Here is a 17,291-nt window from a genome sequence, read left to right as displayed (position 1 = left end):
AATCAGTAACCAAAAAATGAATACATGAGGGGTAAAAGACACAGTTTACCAAAATAAGTAAATCAGAAGTGGCCACTGACCATATGCGAAACCATTCAATATCACTGTGTAATCAGGGAGGCAAATTAAGGTGAGGTAGCGTTTACCACCTACCGAATTGGTTAAGTTTTAAAAACAAAAACCAGTGTTGAACACAGTTGGCAACACTGACAGTTTCATATTCTGCTGATGGAACTATAGCTTGGTCAAACTATATGGAAGGGAATTTGGCAGTGTGTATCAAAGTCACAAAAAGATCCATACTCTTTGATGCAATAACTTGACTTCTGAGAGCTTAGTGTTAACAAAATAAATATTCCTACCAAGATTTATATATAAGAATTTCATTATAGCATTATTTATAATTATGAAAAATTACAAACTAAGAACTGATTTCAGTTTAAATTATATATATAACTGATCCTTAAGACAGAACAGTATGCAGCCTTTAATATTGTTAAAGAACACTCATATATATAGGAAAACATTCACAGTATTTTAAGTAGTGCAGAAGCAGATGATAAAACTATACATATGCTAAAATCCCAACTGCAATAATAGACACAGAAAAAAAACTGTCTACAATGTATCAAAATATTAGTGGGTTTTGGTTGGAGGTGATGGAATTATTGGAGATTTTAATTTTCTTTTATTTTCCTGTTTTTAAATTCTGTTTCCCAATTTTTTAAAATCACTCTGACATAGCAATTTTTCTTATGCAAATCTAGCTTAATGAGGAAAAATCCTAATGAGGAATTTTTTTTCTCTATGAAGATGAGTATCATTTATATAGGGAAAAAATGGAACCAACTAAATACGCAATCAAACCAAAGAATGGTCAAAACATAGTAACCCTACTAATAAGAATATTATTGGGCACCTGGGTGGCACAGTCAGTTAATAACCCAACTCTTGGTTTCAGCTCAGGGTCATGTGATCAAGCCCTGCATCAGGCTCCACACTCAGCACAAAGTCTGCTTAAGACTCTCTCATCACCGGCCCTCAGTTTGTTTCCCAGGGTCCACAGTCTCTCATGGTTCATTCCCCCTTCTGTTTACCCCCCTTCATTCTTCCCGTCCTTCTCCTACCAGATCTTCCTATTTCTTATATTCCATAAATGAGTGAAACCATATGATAATTGTCTTTTTTAGTGCACTGGGTGTTACACGCAAATAATGAATCATGGAACATTGCATCAAAAACTGGGGATGTACTGTATGGTGACTAATATAACAAAAGAAAAATTGTAAAAAAAAAAAGACTCTCTCTCTCCCTCTCCCTCTGCCCCTCCATGCCTCTCTAAAATAAATCTTAACAAAAGTCTTTTAGAAAATAAGAATATTAAAAAAAGAATATTATTTAAACAATAAAATTCAATTTATGAAAAACGTTTAAAAATATAAGAAATATTTATAACCATCAAAGAAAGGCAGCACAGAAAATTTTGTATATATTATGAATCAACAACACTTTAAAACTAAAGGTAGAAAAAAAAAGACCGAAAGATGTACACCAAAATATTAAGAGTGGTATGATTGTGACTATTTTTCTCACACTTCCTTAGATTTTTCAATGTCCTTAACTACTTTTAAATGTAATTACTTTTTAAGTAAACTCCCTCTCCAAAATAATCTTGTAAAGGTGCCAGAGAAAATCAACAAAGTATAAGTTAATTATGTATAAACACGAGGAATAATTATTACTACTTAAACCTACCTTAAAATATTACAATGTTTGTTTTTAGTTACAACCATTTTCCTTAAATCTCTTAGGAAGTATATGTCACAGGAGTCATGAAATATTCTCACTTACTTTGAATAGTAACACAGGACCAAGGGCTTGAATGATTCACAAGATATGGCTTTTCTCTAATAATCCTCATAAAGCTTAGAAAGTGCTTTAAATGTTGTAATAAAGTAAATGTCCTCAACATTTCCAATTAAAGAAGATCTAGCAAATAAATAAAGGCATGTTCACAGCAAAGAAAAACATAATAAACATCATAATCAAAATATACACATCCTCAAACTTCAACGAGTCTCAACACTTTCTGGACAGACAAAAGCATGTGAAAGCAGAGAATTAAACAGCAGTTTCTTTGCAGCTTACTACAATTACCATTTAGAGAAGTTAACACATTAGCACTGTCTAGTTTTCTGACTATTCATATTCAGAAACTCAACAGAAGATACTAGTGAGTAAACACTATCCAATTATTCTTACTTGAATGTTGGATAATTACGCCAGCATAGCAACCTGCCCCTCTTAGGGTCTAGGGAAAATACACTCTTTAACCCTCAAGGCTTAAAAACTTTCCAGAATCTCCTCACAAGACAGATGAGAGTAAACTTATGGGACTTCATCAAGATAAAAAGCTTCTGCACAGCCAAGGAAACAGTCAAAAAAACTAAGAGGCAGCCCACGGAATGGGAGAATATATTTGCAAATGACACTACAGATAAAAGACTGGTATCCAAGATCTATAAAGAACTTCTCAAACTCAATACACGAGAAACAAATAAACAAATCATAAAATGGGCAAAAGATATAAACAGACACTTTTCCAATGAAGACATATAAATGGCTAACAGACACATGAAAAAATGTTGAAAATCATTAGCCATCAGGGAAATTCAAATCAAAACCACACTAAGATACCACCTTACGCCAGTTAGAATGGCAAAAATAGACAAGGCAAGAAACAACAATTGCTGGAGAGGATGTGGAGAAAGGGGATCCCTCCTACATTGTTGGTGGGAATGCAAGATGGTACAGCCACTCTGGAAAACAGTGTGGAGGTCCCTTAAAGAGTTAAAAATTGAGCTACCCTATGACCCAGCCATTGCACTACTGGGTGTTTACCCCAAAGATACAGACAGTAGTGAAGAGAAGGGCCATATGCACCCCAATGTTCATAGCAGCATTGTCCACAATAGCTAAATCGTGGAAGGAGCCAAGATGCCCTTCAACAGATGACTGGATTAAGAAGTTGTGGTCCGGGGCGCCTGGGTAGCGCAGTCGTTAAGCGTCTGCCTTCGGCTCAGGGCGTGATCCCGGCGTTCCGGGTTCGAGTCCCACATCGGGCTCCTTGGCTGGGAGCCTGCTTCTTCCTCTCCCACTCCCCTGCTGTGTTCCCTCTCTCGCTGGCTGTCTCTCTGTCACATAAATAAATAAATAAAATCTTTAAAAAAAAAAAAAAAGATTTAAGAAGTTGTGGTCCATATATACAAGGGAATATTACTCAGCTATCAGAATGAACGAATTCTCAACATTTGCTGTAACATGGACGGCACTGGAGGAGATAATGCTAAGTGAAATAAGTCAAGCAGAGAAAGACAAATATCATATGATTTCTCTCATCTATGGAACATATGAACTAGGATGATCAGTAGGGGAAGAAAGGGATAAAGAAAGGGGGGGTAATCAGAAGGGGGAATGAAACATGAGAGACTATGGACTATGAGAAACAAACTGAGGGCCTCAGAGGGGAGGGGGGTGGGGGAATGGGATAGACTGGTGATGGGTAGTAAGGAGGGCACGTATTGCATGGTGCACTGGGTGTTATATGCAACTAATGAATCATCGAACTTTATATCGGAAACCAGGGATGTACTGTATGGTGACTAACATAAGATAATAAAAATCATTTAAAAAAAGACAGATGAGAGTAAAACGAGACGAAAAAGAAGCAAACAGCAACAATTGTAAAATGCATCTGCCTCTGAACAAGGTGGTATACTTTAGAACGTAACCACAGCGTCTTGTACAACAGTTTATTCAGCAAGCAAAATTGTATTTTAAAGTGATGCTATTTGTTAAAAGACAATATATTATTAAGGAGACGATATCCGACTCCAATCAAAATATTATCATCATGTTTTCCTTACTTCATAAAATACACACATGCTTTCTTCATATGATTAAATATATACAAGGGAGGGAGAGCTACTCTTAACCCAGAAACAGGTTCTGCAACACCCATAAATCCAACCTGTCTTTGTGAAGCGATGAGTCCATCTTGGCATGATGTTTGACTGATGTATTCAAAGACCCAGAGTCACTGCCCAGGTGCCAACATTCTGAAAGCAACTGACTTGAAGACTAGAAACTGCCTCAGTCCAATGAGAAGAAAGTCCAAGGCCACTCACTGAATGGCCAAAGTCCAAGGGCACCAGAGCTGGACCAAGGTAACTGGCCCACAGCTCAAGAGTGGCAAAGGACAGTAAAATGACCCCCAAGACTTGCTCAATCATATCTAGTAAAACACAAACTTTGAGGAGCTGGTGGAACAGGGTTTTGCCAAGACAAGCACAGTGGGTGAGGGAGATGTTAGTATGATTAATCAATGCCACCTGAGGCAGCAGCTCTGGGGGTGTCCATACTGTACCTCAGTCATTGCCTGGCCATGACAAGAAGTTCCTTCAGCTACTGCCACTGAGAACTAGATCTTCCAAAGAAGATATCTCCACCTTAACTTGTCCTACATCAGGCCTGGCATCCAGGACTAAGAACACAGCCCTCTCTCTTGCCACAAACCCACTGATAGATAGAATAGATACCACAACATATGCCAAATTTACCTTTAGACCCCCACCAGACAAAGGGGTCTTTATCTTTTCCCCAAGTTAAGTTTTGATACTTCCAAATTACAAAAGAGAAAGGGGAGAATAGCAGACAAGCCAAGCAGGAACGCGATGGGAGTCACTATTCCTTAGTAGACCTGCAGCTTACTCCCCTAGACCCTACAGCTCTCAGTCACCCTGACTGCAGGAAACTGCTTTCTGAGACTGTAGATAAGTGACTTAAATGACTGTATTTCATATTCCTAATTGTGTGCTCATCTGCCTTATCTCCCCGATGATGTCAGCTCCCTGGGGGCAGAGCCCTATCTTCGGCTTGGTCAATGATTCCCACACATCTACAAAAGCAGAACCCCTGTACTCCCTACCACATGATGAAACACACAAATTAAGGATAACAACACACCACAATCCTCCCTAACACACCACTGGGACAGCAGAGCTACAAAGATAATAAATCTCTGAGCGAACAGCTAGGGCTCCTACCAGAGTTTTATATAGAAGCTTACATATTTACACATACAAATAAATTAATACAATAATCACCTCACTTTTCTCACTCCAAGCTCTGGCTTTTATCATGCCCCCCCCCTTCTTGGTTTTACTCTTCTTTTTAAGGTCACAATGTATCTTCTGCCACACAACTGGTATTTGCCTCAAAAAGGAGAAGACAGGAAGCACGGATCTGCAGCAAACCTAGCACTACAAATGAACACTGCAGTTTGTCCCATCCAGAGGCCATGAGCCTAACCTTTCATATCTGAAGCCACTCTCTACTTCCTGTAAAGGACAGCAACATTAAGTGTCTTTGTCAGAGGAGCACTCCCGGGCCCCTTCTTGATGAATGCTCCGTTCTACTCAAGAGACCCTTGATTCCTTCTTTATTCTCCCTTCCTTATTCCATTTGCTGCAACAGCCCAGACAGCCCAAAGGCAAGACTGCAGGAAATGAGTGATCTTTATACCTTTTTGCACTAACACATCTGAGGGAAATTCCTGACACCAGATACGTGTTCACGGGTGAACACAGCAGACATCCTCAAAGGCAGTGTCGGCACAAGGACTAGGACAGAATTTCTTAGTGGACACCAAAAAATCATGGAACACCTATGTATTCTGGCATCTCTGCTAACATTCTGATGAAGTGGATAAGGAAGCTTCCACCAAAGTCATATACAACACATACACAGCAGCCCTAAGATTCTGAATAGTTTGTAGATTACTTTTTTAAGACAAAACGAACAACTTTACTAGCCTTATAGGGATACCAGAGCAACTTCACCAGCAAGCTAGGCATGTAGCAAGAAGCAAGCACTTTCAAGGATAAAAAAATGACCAGAAGACCCAAACAAAGCAACCTATCTCTAGTACTATCAAAGAACAAACAAACAAACAAACAAACAAAAACTAAACCAAAAAATCCTTGGTTTCCCCAGATTCATTCTGCAATGATTCCAAATTTCCCTAATATATAAATTAACTGGCTATTTCTTAAATCTACAAATTCCCAGATACTATTTCAGACCCACTGAATCAGAATCTCCAGGAAAACAACCCAGATGGAATCATCTTCACGCCCCTCACTAGGTCTAACTCCTTTTATGGAGGGATAGGTATCAATTCAGTAAAGAGTACCCCTTTGGATCCTTGTTACTCATGCACGGCTCAGGACTCTATAAGGCAAATTCTTGAGAAGATGCCAAGGGGCACAAGCCATATGGAGACAGATTACAACTGAATATAAGAAAATCTTTCTAAAAATCAGAGTTGTCCAGAGATGAACTAAGCTGCTTCCAAAAGCAGGAAGCTACCACAAGAGTTGTTCAAGCACAAACGCAGACTACCTCTTGACCAGGATGTTGTAAGAGGAGCAGATACAGCATGGAAAGGATAGAAGGACTAGATGAAGTTTAAAGTTTCTGCCAACACATAAGTCAACAAAGAGGAAAATTTCAGCTACCCATTAACTTATAAAAAGAGATAGTATAAAGTCTGTAGGTGGGGTCACCTTTCAACTGATCTTCTCTCTTCAAAGAAGAAAGGAGCATAAAGACACACCCCTGATTCACCATCAGCCTCTCCTCCAGAATGTCCCAAAGGTGGGGAGGGCAGAGCAGGAGTCCCAGGTGCTGTGACAAAGCCGACCTGCTGCTTGGATGACTCTACATGTTGGGCATATGCCAAACAAGTTTTATGGACCAGAGAAGGGACATGTGTGACACAGTGCCTACCCTCAAGGAGCAAATCTTGTTGCAGAGATAGCTCAGGCACTATATGGTTCTGCCAGAGTTTTATTTATCACCTCTCATCTTTAGAGTTTTGTTTGTGGTAGTGGTTTTTAGGGACGTCTCTTGGTAGGAAAAAGCCTTTACTAAATGTATATATCTTTTTAGTCTAATACTAGTTAGCGATATCCAGCTCATAATGAAAAAAAAAATCTCAAAAAAAATCATCAAAACAAACACAAACTTAGTTAACTCTAATTTTAAAAATACCATCCTGATAATTCCCCAAATGACCAAATTACAATAAGGTGTGGCAACTCTGAACAAAATAACAGAAATTGCTGGTCTAGGTAATAAAGGAAACAGTAGAAACAGCTCAAGTGAGAGGCAGGGGGTGGATGCCAGCACTTTGGGATTAAATTCCAAAGTCACAGTGATCTTTATGATTTGCAGAAGTGATCAGAAAAAAAAGAAAGAGAGAAGAAACCACACACACACACACTGAAATTCAAAATGGCAAGTTTAAATAAAACATCTGGGGAAGGGAAACATTTGGTTTTTCCCCAAATGTAAGGTAAGCAATGACTCTTGCAGATACTACCAAAAAAATAATAATAATGGTCTTGGATTACCATAGTAGTCTAGAATAAGAAAATGACTAAAAGTAATTGTTCAATGGAACAAATATTTATTGAGTGTCTATTAGATGCTAAGGCACTGTGCCAGCTACAGGGTAAAGGTATTAGAAAAAAACACATAAATGAAAAAACACAATTCTCTTCCTCAAGAAGTACACATTAACAATAAGCTCTTGAGGATGTTCTAAGTGTTTTCATGTACATGAGCTCATTTGTACAAAAGACAGAAGTGGTGTAGAGAGTGGAGGAGGCACTGGACTGAGGACCAAACGAGAGAAATTCTAGTCTCGACTCTAATTGGCTCAGTGACTATGGACAACATACCTGAGCAAATGGAGGACCAAAATCCCTCCCACAAGATTACAACACTAATTAAATACAGGCCTGGAAGAGAATGCTGGTCTCTGGCTCCCAGTCCAGTGATCTTTCCAAAATATTATCCATATGGTAGACCAATAAAAAGAGCAGAGTAGAAGAAAATAAAACCTTCAAGTTTCAAGTCACTTGCAAAGAAGGGGAAGAAGACAGGAGAAGGAGAATCAGGAAAAAGTAGGAGGAAAATGAAAGGTTCAAGTTGTGAAATCCAGATAAAGATGTCAAGAAAGAAAGCACTTAAATAACGAGTGGAAACACAATATAAGGATAATGTAAAATCTCTTATTATATTTTCATTCAAATAATGGCTTAGGATTTTTTACTCTAAAACCACTAAGGACAAATAAAGAGAGCCAAAAACTATATATATGAATGAAGCTTGAGGGAAAAAAGACAACAGAGAAGAAAAGGATCAGGGAGAGGATTTATATTGTATCATTCAAATATATGAAGCCCTATAAAGAGACAATGGGGACCCATTGTGTCCAGGGAACAAGAAGAAATGGCATTATACTCAACAGCTTTTATGTTAGCAATTTTAAAAATCTTTGATAGTCAGAGGGTTAAACACTGGAATAGCTGACTAAGGTTAGATTAATTCTTGAAATTATTAAAATTAAGAAGGAAAGACCCCCATACACTATATACACTTCAAGGCAGAATAATGAACTATCAGTGGGTTCCAACAAGTTACTGTAAACCTTGAAAAATACAGATTCTCGGACCTACTGTATCAGAATCCCTGGGTGTTGAGTCCGAGTCACCTCAGCTGTTTTTGATGCAGCCAGGACATGGAGATCTGTTCTACCACAGCAGACAGGGTAAGGAGAAGAACCACTAGGAATGGCATCAGAGTGGGAACTAGATCAATGCAAATTTTGTGGGCAAAATAGAATTTCTGCGGGTGTGATATTTTTAAAATGTATTGTAAGGCTGCTCTGAAGCATCCAAGCATATCCCACTCAATTTAAACATTTTCTAAAGGTCCTGAAGTCAGCAAATACAAATTCAGCAAATACAATTCAGGTAAACCAAAAGTTATTCCTCTATACCACAGGAAGCCTATGGAAATAGACAGTGGAGTGGGAATAGCACAGAGGAATGCCAAGGAGATGTGGGTAAATATTTTCAAAAATCAAAACATCAGGAAAAAGAAAAGAGAGACAAGAGATAATCACTCTCCTTCCTCCGCCCTCCACCCCTGCAAAAGAATAATAATATAGAAAGAAGAAGAAGAAAGAAAAAGGAAAATAGTTTTAGGATAAACTTCATTGTCGTCCAAAAGAAAAAAAAATGCTCTTTGTGATTTTTTTTTTTTAAGCAACAGAAGAATTCAGCTGAGAAATTATCTAGCAGGCTTCAAAAGCAGGGAATCACTTCCCATTACAAAGCAAAAGAAAACAAGGAGCAAGAGGTGGTCTTGCATAGCTGTTTAGACAATTAGACAGATGGGTTGACTGCTTGACTTAGGAACTCAGTGACACTTAAATTAACAACTGGCCCCAATCCCAAATACAGGAACACTCAAAAATTTGGAAGAGTGTGTTATAATTGGTACCTTGACAAAAACACAGTAACAGATTAAGAAGATTCAAGAAGACTTCTCTGCTAGGCTCTGAGAAGATTTAAGATTTATACCAAAAAACAGGTTCTTTAATCTCTTTTATTGCAGTAGTTTAGCATCTGAAGAACACCAGTCTAAAAATCAAATATCCATATCTAGTCCTTTGAAGTAATGGACTAACACTCAACTTGCCCACCTAACAGCTAGCTGGTAATAGCAATACCTCATCAGTACAGAAGTATGAAAGAGGCTATCATTCTATGTACTGAGGTCCTAGAATGAGAGAAGCCCTGTGTGTCAAAGTAATCCAATTTCTGACATTGATCTTACCATTTAACACTTAATTTTGCAAATCACTTTGCAATCCTATTTATTATTCCCTCCGACTCTCTAAAGGAGATTATTTCTTTAGTTCTTTTCATAAGTGGGGAGAGTACCTGTCATGAAGATTAAGTTATTTACTAAAGCAAGTTAATGGTAGAAACCGAGGACTGTAATTGTCAGACTAGCCCACTGTTTATAGTCCTTTTTATCATAAATCTACACTTACAGTCAAGCTTTCACTCAAAAGAAAAAGAAAAGGCAAAAAATGCCATCCTGTTTCGTTAAATGCTTCTGAAACAATATTTTTGGTTCATCATCACACACCCTCCTGGTCCACTTCTGAAATTCGTAGGGACATAGAGGTGCATGGAATTTGAGCTGTCCAAGAAGGATCTGGTTGGTGCTGAACAACTCTGTACTGTGATAAAAAGATTTAAAAAAAAAAAAACAACAGCAACAAAAAACCTTGTTCTCTTTTAAACATCTGTGATTGGCATGCCAGCTCTCTGTTAACAATGAACAAAGAGCAAATTTTTCTGAAGCTCATCATCTTCTTAACCTTTTCTTTGCAAAAAGACATAGTTCATGTACTAGTTTTTTGGTAAAGGTAAAATCTTCCCTTGGATTAGACCAGGAAAAGAAGTCCCAATCAGTTGAACAAACATGCAAAAGCTACCAACCCTCTGGAAGCAGAGTTCATAAAAAACAAAACACAGCCCTGCCCTGAAAGGACTTTCTGAATACCTTTTGACTGCCATGGGTTTAATATACATCCTCTTAATTAATCCTATTAGCTGGGTAATTTCATTGCCATTTGATTGGTGAGTTCACACAGCAGAGCTGGATTTGAACCCAGGATTACAGAGGGCTCCAAAACCCAAGCTCTTTCTACTAAACAGTCTGAAGAAATTCGGAATCTAAGACTTGGGGGGGGATGGATAAGACGCGATTCGATTTCCCCTTCCTTGGTCCAACCGTGTTCACAAAGACTGTTGCTAATATCCAACCATAAAGAGGCTTTCCAAGGAAGCACTTTGAATTGACTTATCCACTTTTCCTCACCCGCCCCTGCCCCACCCCCAACCAGGCCAAAAGCACAGCAAATGCTGCTGCCAGGTTGGAGGAGTTGGTGATCCTCACACCACATTCCTGGGGCTGGACACAGACTCTGAAACAGCGCCGGAGCTCAGCGCCTCGGAAAAAATAACAGCAGTTGAGATTTTTAAATCATGTGGCTCAGCATTGCAGCCACACCAGTTTCCCTACTGCTCCTGCCTCCACCTTTCAAAGACTCGAGCAAAACACACTGGATTCATGGGGACCAGGGATTCGGAGTGTCAGGACTCAGGCGCACCACGAAACCCTGTCCCCATCCAAACCAAACCCACCCAACCCGGACTGTGCGCCTCCCTTTGGTAAAGCTAAGTCTGGCAGTGGAGGTATAAGCCCTTGAGCGGCTCGGAGGCCCTGCCCCCGCTCCCTCCACGCCAGAATCTGGCATTCCTTTGCTCAGCCCATCTGCGGTCCTCGGCCAGCGAGGGTTCGTCCCGGACAGCCGGCACTCGGCTCTCCCTCGACCCCAGGAAACGCAGAACGAAAGGGCAAAACACCCCAACTCCCCGAACTCAAGTGCCTGGGAAAGCAAGTTTCTGAGGCTCGCGGCGCGGCCCCACTTCTGCGGAGGAGGCCTGTGTGGGGCCACCCGCCGAGGGGCGTAGGAGGCGGCGGGGAGTGCGGGGGAGGAGGCCCTGACGGTGTCCAAACTTTGGGGAACCGAGTGGCCTCGCTCGGAGCCCGGCCTTCTCGCAGAAAGGAGGACGGAAGGGGGGGGCGGCACTGATCGCCCCAGGTGGCCGGCCGGGCCGGGGAGGCGGTGCGCGGGCCCCGGCGCAGGGGACAGCACCCCTCGGCCCGATACTCACCACGCGCGGGGGCCGCGGCACAGCCAGAGCGCCAGAAGCGCCCACAGCGGAGCGGGGCGCAGGGCGGGCATCTTCTCGGTCGCCGCCTCCGCCGCCGCCGCCTGCGCAGATCCGCATGAGGAGGGGGTGCCCACAGAGGGTCCCCCACTCGCTCCTCTCCTCCTTCTGCTTCTGCAGCTCACGGCCTCCCGCGGTGCCCCGAAGCTCAGGAGTAAATGCCCCCACTCCCCGCACCCCAAGCCTGCCGCTTCTCGGCCGCCGCCTCAGCCGCAGCCCGAAGTTTGGCTGAAACTTTCTCGACTGTGCAGCGAAGCAGTCTCGTGTTCCTCCCGTCTCGGCCGCCTCCTCCCACCTCAAACCCCGCGCCCCTGTCGCCGCGGCCGGGCCTCGCTGCCTTCAGCACCCAGGGGTTCCCCGCAGGAAGAAGCGCCGGCCGGGGCTGCGCGGAGGGATCTACTACGAGTCCTCGACTGCCCGCAGCTTTTTCCAACCGTCGTCGGTACTTGTCGCGCCTTAACTCCGTCAACGCTGGACTGCCCCTCTGGGCCGGGCCTCTGCTGAAGCGGGTGGGTGATAGGACCCTGAACTTCAGACGCTAGCGTTGCCAAGATCCTGAACTTGCCAGAAAGACAGACGTCTTCCAGTGAGATAGGTATCGCCCCCACACACCCACACTTACACTCACTCTGGGGCCAGCTGGAGGAATGCGGTGGGGAAGGTCCAGCGCTGTCAAAGAAGGAAATGGGGGCTCAGGCGCCAAAGCCCATTGAAAAGGAACATGGCCATCAACTAGGTTGTGCTACGCCATTCATTCATTCACTCATTCATTCAGCAAATATTTCTTTAACTCCCTTACTTTGTGTATCGGTGTGCTCAGCACAATGGGATGATACTAAAGACTCAGGATGCCCTTTTGAGGAGAATCCTGCAGGATTCAAGGAAGGTTTTGCTAAAGATATTCATTGTAACATTGTTTGTAAAACCCAACAATGGACATATATGACACCCCGAATCCCTGTAAAAGCCAACAATTGGAAACAGCCTAAATCCCACCTATGAATAATGTATGGTATATTTATAAAATGAAATGAAATACAGCAATTGAAGAGACTACACGCATATATTCAATAGGGATAACTCAAGAATAAAATGACACTGAAAAGCTCAGTGCAAAAGGAGATATAAAGTGTATCATCCATGTATGTTTAAATTTTTTCAAAACAATACTATATATTATTTATGGATGCATACCATACAATATATAGTAATAGAATATAACCAGAATAGTGGTTACTTCCAGGCAAGAGAATGGGACATATAATCAAGCATGGGTACATATGGACTTACTATCTGTAAAAGAAAACAGCTGAAAACAGAACAAGCAAAAAGTTTTGTGTGGTTGTAACATTCCAGGGCCCAGCCACCATAAAAGCAAAGGTACAGATAAGGGAATAAGTAGATGAGTTCTGGCACTATTTGCAGTGACAGGAGTCAAGGAGGGAAGGGGGCTTGGCACCAGATTGGTGAGATCTTGAAGGCCAAGCCGAGAAGGGGGAGGAGTAGTTATCTCTCAGATCATAGAAAACCACTGAAGGCTTTTGAACAGGAGTGAGACTTGATGGAAACGAAAATTGCTCTGATAATCATGTGTAAAATTGATTGTCAGGAGCAAAAGGTGAACTGGAGCCCAAGGACCAGTCAGGAGTTTGTGAAACACTCCAGGCATGGGGAGATGAAGGCCTGAACTAATGACGTAAATGTCAGAATGGAAAGGAAGAGAGGGATCTGAGACAATCTTGGGGGGGTGTGCAAACCTATGTGACTAATTGGATGTGAGAGTTTACAATCCTACTGGAAAGGAAAATTCTACCCACAGAACATCTCCCTGCCTTTTACAGGATAAAGTCCAAACTTTTAAAAGCGGTAGATACAAGGTCTTTACTTCATTGGGCCCCATCTCATCCTCTCTGCCCCCATTGTGAACTTTACACAATAAAAGTATTGAACGACTTGAGATTCCCCCAAATACATCTTCTTGTTTCAGTCTCTGTACCTTCTGTTCCCTCGGTTTGGAAGGACTCTTGTCCTTCCTTCCTTTCCCTCCTTCTCTTAGTGAATTTCTAATCATCATTAATCCTTCAGTCCTGAGAAGGTTTTGCTGACACTGTAACAAATTCCTCCCTCTCACAAACAGTCTCTCCATTGGACTGCTTCCTTATCTTATTAAAATATCTCTTTTTTACACAGGACTGTTGGTATTTCTGTCTTCTCAACTAATTAGGAGGTCCTTATGGGCACAGATCGTGGCCTTACTGATTCCCAGTGTCTATCACATAATAGAGGTTGAACTAGAATGTAAAACAACACTACACAAGTACAAGTCAGTATGAGTATAGGCTTATAAAGTTCCAAACTGGGGGTGCCTGGGTGGCACAGCGGTTAAGCGTCTACCTTCGGCTCAGGGCGTGATCCCAGCGTTGTGGGATCGAGCCCCACATCGGGCTCCTCTGCTAGGAGCCTGCTTCTTCCTCTCCCACTCCCCCTGCTTGTGTTCCCTCTCTTGCTGGCTGTCTCTGTCCTGTCGAATAAATAAATAAAATTTAAAAAAAAAAAAGTTCCAAACTGGATTTGAATAAGCACTTTACAATAAATAAGCAAGTACTATTATTGAAAGTAGTCACCTTGGGATGCTAGAAACTCTTCAAAAATAACATAATTAGTCAAAATAGCTTTGGAATTTCCCTTGCGCAATTATGTTCAGAGAAAGATAATAACATTAGTTTTTAGTTGTGACCCATAGAGTTACCAGTTAGAGCATTCTCTTTACTCACTAAATATAGTTCATGGTGACTTGGCTCTATACAAATTTTAAACATCACCTGCAAAGACTAGATTTGTCACTATTAAAATATATTCAGAAAAATGTGAAGGTACTCATCCCCAAAGAGTGTCTCCAGAAATGACTGTGGCTATGACTAATTAAAATAGGTGTGCAGTTTCCCAAGGTGACTGTTTTAAGAAAAACAATTATTATGTTCGCATATAACTTTTGTTGGATTTGTTATCATTTTAAACTTAGCGCATACATTCCCATAACGATAAGAGGAATAAAGATTAGATGTTATGAATGAAAGTAGGAGAAGTTTATGACCAAAGAGGTGTTTTAAAACACATGTCTTGAAGGAAGCTATGGATAGAAAGTAGTCAAAACAAAACAAAATGGGAGCTAAAAATCAAGGGAAAAACTGGAGTTGGCAAACACTGAGAGAGGAGAACAAGTCAGTCTGACCCATCCTATAGCATTTTGGTGAATATTACCATGGGCCAAATCCTGTGTGAGTAGCTGAGGAATAAAGACAGACCGGTCGCCAGCAATGAAAACCCGGTATGACAAGTAGAATGTTGTGGGTTCACAGTTGATGGACTATGAGTCCTGTCCCAGCCTAGGAATGGGCAGGGAAGGCTTCTAGGAAGACCTGGACACCTGGACTAAGAATTGAAGAACCAAAAGATTAATCAGGTAAAGAAGAGCTTTCTCATGTTTAGAGGTCTAAGGCTTTTTCAGACGTAGGGAACAAGTAGAGACACAGGCAAACAATAAAGACCTGAGCCTATTCCCTAATGCGGCAAGATAGGAACAGCAAGAGCTGTGGGGATGCAGAAAAGATGGGCATTGGCTCCTAAGCCTTGTAATTGCTTAGATGAGAGAGGAAATATAGGTCAAAGAATCAGCAATGACCTCAGTATCTTGGAGCATCATGGGCTATTCTCAGATACAGAAAATATAAGAGAAGGAAAAGGAGGTTTGGTAGAGTAGATAAAACTGGCAAGAGATCAATGTAGCTGAAAGGGGGAGAGTTATGTTTGGGTAGAGCAGCCCCACAGCTGTTCATTACTTTAGGCCCTGACTGATTAGCAGGATGGAATTGCACTGAAATATATTTTCTCCTGTTCAGCTCTCCCCAAAGCTGAGCCGAAATTCTACTGTGTGCAGTTAGGTGACTAGTTCCCTAATCCCTGTCAGGAGCCAGGGGGTCATGTGGTAGTGTCTCAAAACTTGAGTAGCAGCCAAAGACTTGAAATGCCAGAATCTGCCTGGAGATGTCAGCCCCAAATGTACTCTGCAGTTTAATTACTCAACTGGACTCGGGAGTGGTCTTCCCCAGGACAGTGCCTCTAATCAAAGCAAATCCTACTTTATAGGAAAAATTGGCAGGAAAATATCCAGGTGATCCCATAACTATTTAGCTATTGCTATTTCTTGAAGTTTCATAATTTCACCAAACCAAAGAAAAATGGGATCCCGCAAACTTTCATCTGAATAAATAAACAAAAGAACCTCAGTCTCTGGGGTCCCATTAAAATCAACAGACCGTTAGCAGTAGAAAAACATGAATAAGGGCCAGCACTAGCTTTCATTTTAGTCAAAACTAAAAATATACATAGATGTCTTTACTAATTAAAACTCAGGTAAAATTGCCTCCCAAAACAAATGTAGAATTAGGCACTTATTTGTTCTCAAATCTATTCTCTCAGATCCTGTAGGCTACCAAACCCCTCAAAGACAGAGAGCCTATGTTGTCCATTTTGCCCCAGTTCCTCACACAATAGTACACATAAGTGCTCATGGTATATGTTTTGAATAAATGCTGAATGGGGGGCATATATATCTATATGAATTGGAGAGATGTGCATAACTGTCTAGGTCTTTTGGAGAATCCTAGGCTGAATCAGTTCAATGCTATAGATGTTGAAGAAGAGATTCTGGTGTACATATCAAGCTTAGGTTGAGCTACTCCACACATCTCACCACATAAGCCAGGAACCTGGAGGTGTGTGATAAAGTGTTTGTGGAAGCAAGAATTAAAAGGAAGATTTCTTTGCAAAATAATACCTTGCACTTGTGCAGTGCTTTAGGCTTTTCAGAACACTTTGAAGTATATTATCTCATTTGATTCACAAAGCAGTCATGGGAAACAGCCAAGCCAGTCATTATTAACCCCCATTTCACAGATGAAGAAACTGAGATAGAGTTTAAGTGCCTTGCCCAAGGTCAAGTAAGTAATTAATGACAGCTGAGACAAAACTCTTGCAGTTTCTGACTTCTTACTCAGTCTCATTCTACTTTCTCTTCCTGCAACAGTAATGAAGAACATCCAAGACAATCTTAAGTGTGGACACCTCTGGGCAAAGGTCCACCAGCTTCACCATATTGGTGAAGTCCACCATATTGGTACAACACAAGCTGACTCACTGTAATCAGGAAGGCCAAGCAAGCAAATACATTCTTTGATTTAAACACATTTTTTTGAGAGCCTACCCTCTGCAAAGCACATCCTTGACTCTGTGGCCCTACAGACATGTATCAGACCCAGCCCTTGTTCTCTGGAGATCACAGTGCATTCAGGAAAGCCAACATACGAATAACATAGCTACGACAGAGATAAAGCATGGGGCTGTAGGAAAGTAGAGAGCATTGTGATTGATTCTAAGGCTACTTCATTTCGTCCTGTCCCCAGCCTACAAGATAGGAATGAACTGAGGTGGCCTATACAAACTGGACTGTAAACAGTATGAACACAGGAACCATCTCTCACTCATGTTTGTAAACCCCACAGTAGCTGG

At 41.4% G+C, this 17,291-nt stretch overlaps 1 pseudogene; it reads right to left on the bottom strand.

The window, feature by feature from the left end:
- The window catches only part of LOC123802698 (uncharacterized), an 85,196-nt pseudogene extending 68,301 nt beyond the window's left edge, over positions 1 to 16,895 (bottom strand).
- Positions 16,896 to 17,291: the final 396 nt, after the last annotated feature.

The sequence above is a fragment of the Ursus americanus genome, unplaced genomic scaffold, assembly GCF_024610735.1.
Source record: "Ursus americanus isolate L20-20 unplaced genomic scaffold, mUrsAme1.1.p SCAF_96, whole genome shotgun sequence".
Classification (NCBI taxonomy): domain Eukaryota; kingdom Metazoa; phylum Chordata; class Mammalia; order Carnivora; family Ursidae; genus Ursus; species Ursus americanus.
This window is presented reverse-complemented; position numbering and strand designations above follow the sequence as displayed.